This window comes from Lactuca sativa, chromosome 1 (genome assembly GCF_002870075.4).
Source record: "Lactuca sativa cultivar Salinas chromosome 1, Lsat_Salinas_v11, whole genome shotgun sequence".
NCBI lineage: Eukaryota > Viridiplantae > Streptophyta > Magnoliopsida > Asterales > Asteraceae > Lactuca > Lactuca sativa.
This window is the reverse complement of record NC_056623.2, coordinates 101,346,419-101,350,978: the sequence shown is the minus strand read 5'-3', so window position 1 is coordinate 101,350,978 and position 4,560 is coordinate 101,346,419. Positions and strand designations below refer to the sequence as shown.

At 27.5% G+C, this 4,560-nt stretch overlaps 1 long non-coding RNA gene across 5 annotated transcripts in view; it reads left to right on the top strand.

Annotated features, from left to right (window-relative positions):
- Positions 1 to 1,240: 1,240 nt before the first annotated feature.
- Positions 1,241 to 4,560, top strand: part of LOC111899425 (uncharacterized) — a 36,535-nt gene continuing 33,215 nt past the window's right edge. For 4 of the 5 annotated variants that reach the window (XR_008232651.1, XR_008232649.1, XR_008232648.1 and 1 more), the window contains exons 1-3: positions 1,241 to 2,204; positions 2,304 to 2,339; positions 2,704 to 2,756. This is a non-coding gene — a long non-coding RNA (uncharacterized LOC111899425). Of the gene's footprint in view, positions 2,205 to 2,303; positions 2,340 to 2,703; positions 2,757 to 3,277; positions 3,341 to 4,560 lie in introns of all 5 variants that reach the window. The other variant, XR_008232650.1, reaches the window with a different exon arrangement.

Below are 4,560 nucleotides of genomic sequence, written 5' to 3'. Positions count from 1 at the left end.
GTTTCAAATGAATATGGTCAAAGGAAAAATGTTTCCTTTATAATATAGTATGACTAGGCGAATGTCCGTGCGTTGCACATAAACACATATATAGTTGAAATCTTTACAAATATATGTTTATTTTAATATAACAATAACGTTGTTGTTAAATTTGATATAATAATTCGTATACTAAAGTGATATAATATATTGATTATTTTAACTTATATGATAATATATACATCTATTATAATTGCATAATCTCAATCGTTTGAATGACTTCTACCCGCAAGATACACATGAATAAAATTAAATATAATATATGTTTTAATTTTACTTACAGTTGTTGTTATTATTATATATATTACACTTTAGGTTTGATATTTATTTAACTTTATTAACCAACTTATAATTATTATTAGAAAGAAACAACAATTTATCACTTTTAACTATTTACAAAATATTTTCTGGGTTGTTTAAGTTAAATTTAAATTTATATTTAACTTGACCCTATAATGTTATATTTTAATTAATAATTTAATTATTTTATACAAATTGTCTAAAATTATATCTTTAAAATGATAACGGTTTACATCCAACAATATATTAATAATAATGAATTAAGTATAATATGTAAAACTTAAAAAACATAACTTTGTAAGTAGAACTAAAGATATTATTTTAATATTGAAATTTAGTTTATATATGACTACACTTTAGGTTTGATATATATTTAACCTTATTAACCAACTTATAATTATTATTAGAAAGAAATTGAAAAGTCATGAGAGTTTCAAATGAATGTGGTGAAAGGAAATATGCATGAGAGTTTCAAATGAATGTAGTGAAAGGAAAAATGCATGAGAGTTTCAAATGAATATGATGAAAGGAAAAATGCTTCCTTTATAATATTTTTAATATTGAAATTTAGTTTATATATGACTACACTTTAGGTTTGATATATATTCAACCTTATTAACCAACTTATAATTTTTATTAGAAAGAAATTGAAAAGTCATGGGAGTTTCAAATGAATGTGGTGAAAGGAAAAATGCATGGGAGTTTCAAATGAATGTGGTGAAAAGAAAAATATTTCATTTATAATATAGTATGATACGATATTATACGATAATGAAATGATTGAATAGTTGTTTTTTTGTGATTGGTTAGTATTTTATTTTTTGTTTTCTCTTTTTTTTGTGGTGTTGCTTTTTATATTTTTTTCCTTTTCCTTCTTCAAGACAGTGGTTTCTACGTAGCCAGAGCCATCATATACATCATATACGTGTTGCTTTTTATATTTTTTCATTTTTCTCTCACCGCTTCCACCGCCCCTATCATCCAATGAGACGTTTCACCGCTATATCATCGTATTATCGACCTCAGCCTTCCCTTTCATTGATTTTTCGGGTTTAGAGCTTTCGTAAGCCAAGTCAACATCGACATATTCATCCTCTCCACCATCATCGTCACTCCTCTTTTACGACCTTCCTGCTCCGCCTCCTTCCTGATTTCATCCACTAACCTCATCATGTCGGCTTTCGCTTACTGGCTTTTGCATCATCCGTCTCTGTACAATAATCAACTTTCTTCATGTTTATCTCTTACTTCCTCCCTCCGTTTAGGGTTGCATTGTTTAACATCTGATCTTTAAAATTCATAATCAACTCAAATGCTTTAGTTTTTCTTGACCTTAAATCTTTCTTTGTTGTTATAATGATCAACATTAGGGCTTTTTTCTCAGAGAAAGAATTGGGGGTTTAGTTTTCTATAGATCTGGAAGCATTATCATATTGTACAAAGGAACAGACTACAAGTATCCTTACTTCTTTGTAAAACCAAATCATTCATCACGACGTGCATAGAGAGACTACTTCTATCTCCTTCTAACTGTTCCATGCTTTATGTTTTTGTCACTGTGAAGGCATAGGGTTTTGGGGACTTCGGCTTTCCTTTTTTTTGCCCTCGCATTCTTTGCCCTCCAACTCAATTGAACCTACAATATTATTGTATGCTTTTATGCCATAACACATTGTTTGATTTTTCCTAAAAAAACTATGGTTAGGTAGATGTTGGTAAACCAGGGGAGTACGATGGGGTTATTGAATCTATACAGCAACGGAGGTGTAATTGGAACCATGTTCTTCATATGCATCAATACTTTTCAGTGGTTGAGGTGTTTAATGCATTGTAACACGTGAATGATTTGCAATTTTGTCCACTAGGTGTGTGATTTAAACCTAAGAATTTTCATATTTTGGTTTTGACTTTTTCATGGTTCCTGTTGACTGATGGAAAAATATTGCCAAAAAATGGATATGCAGGTCCTCCTTACTAATTGGAACCCTCAACATTCTTAGGTATGTTTTTTTGCCCTTAATATTGGTTTATATATATATATATATATATATATATATATATATATATATATATATATATATATATATATATATATGTTATAATCTTTATATAATTTATTCCAATGAACTTGTCATTTGAAATTGATTATGTAATCATTGAGCCACTGCTTGTGATTGAATCACTAAGAACTTGAACTTAAATTGGGATCAGTAATCTTCAAGTTAATGAGGAATTCAACATCTATGAAGGTTTTAATTAAATAAATTCCGAATTACTTCCAAATTAAATTCATACATTTTCATAGTGATACAGTTAGCATTTTGCATAACATTTTTTGATGTTTTTATATTGTTAATTTTTTAGGAGTTAAGCATGCACACGGTTGATCTCTGTTTTGCACGTGATATGAGAGTTAGGTATATGTCTCTTTTTATATAAATTGTTTGGAAATATATAAACAGGAACAACGTACAACTTGTAAGTGAGCCGAGCTACTCGTGAGCTACTCGGGATCGACTCATTTCAAAGCTCGACTCGAGATCGAATTAAACGAGCCTGAGCCGAGCTCGAGCCTAAATATGAGGCTCGTTTATTAAACGAGCTCGAGACGAACTTCAATTAATGGGCTCACGAGCTTAAACGAGCCTATATATATATATATATATATATATATATATATATATATATATATATATATATATATATATATATATATATAGGCTCGTTTAGGCTCGATTAGGCACGCAAGCCCACTAAATTGTTCATGAGCCGAGCTCAAGCTTCATTTTAAGACTCGAATCGAGCTCGAGCTTCTTCAAATTAAACGAGCCGAGCTCAAGCTTGGTCAGGCTCGGGCTCAACTCGGCTCGTTTACACCCCTACGTACAAGACCCTAATATATATTTTTGATAACACGACTATGCGAGGAAATTGGCAGGGTAATTAAATACTCTTACTATATGTTTGGAATCATCCGGTTGACCCAAACAACCAAAAAAAGGTAATCTTTTGTACGTGGCAAAATGTGTCGGGTTGACTCAAACAACAAAAAAATCATAATTAATTACCCAGTTAATAATTTTTTTAATAGTATCACAGAAAGTAATATTAATGTGACTTGTATTATGAAGCAATTTAGGAAAATGTATTTATTATGAAGCAATTTAGGAAAATGTATTTATTAATGGATTTTCTAATGTGTGCCGGCACATATAAGAAACATTAATTAATGACAAATATTATAATAATTAAATGTAAAATACATTAATTACAAGGAATATTACCATAATTAAATGCGAAGTATATTAATAATCTCCATAATAAATGTATTTTGAATTTAATTATGATAATATTTTTCATAATTAATACTTCTTATATGTACCCTTAGGGCACATATTAGAAAATCCCAGAGTTTTTGACCGTAATAGTGTCATTGAAAAAAATATTTACCATTATAGTGCACTTTGAAAAACATTTACCATATTAGTTTTCTTTTCATTTTTCTTGACTTTTTAATTTTCTTAATGTTTTATTTTTTATTTGTTTTATTTTAAATGTCCGGTTTTCCTCATTGTCTACCCTTTTACTTTAATTTTTTTAAAATAATAGTTTGTGTTTCAGTTTTTTTTTTTTTTTTTTTTTTTTTAATCTTTTTTACTGTTTTTTAATAACAATTATTTTTATCTTTTTATTTCTGTTTTTTTATTATTTCAAATATCTGCAAAGTAGCCATAAATTTTTGAATGTGTAAAGATTACATAAAAACTTAAAAAAAAGCTCCAAACTCTTATAAAAAGAGCTTTTTTGTCATATGTTTTTGTTTTAAAAAAAATAAAATTTAGTACGGCTAAAGACACCTTACTTTATAAACTACATATTTTATTTTGATTTTTAAATTTTCCCATCATCCTTGAATTTTATACAAAATATTGTTTTAATTGAAAATAAAACGAAGTATATTAATGATCATTGTACGATGCCTTTAATATAATAGAAACAATTTAATATTTAGATTGCCTATTTGTTTTATATATATATATATATATATATATATATATATATATATATATATATATTGTTTTGTTGCATTTTTAATATTTATATTGTCAATACATACATTGTCTTAATTTTAATTTGATGTTACATGTACTTTATTTCTTCGAACTTATCATTGAACCAATTTAATTGTAAAATAGTTTCGAATATATAAAATTATAAACA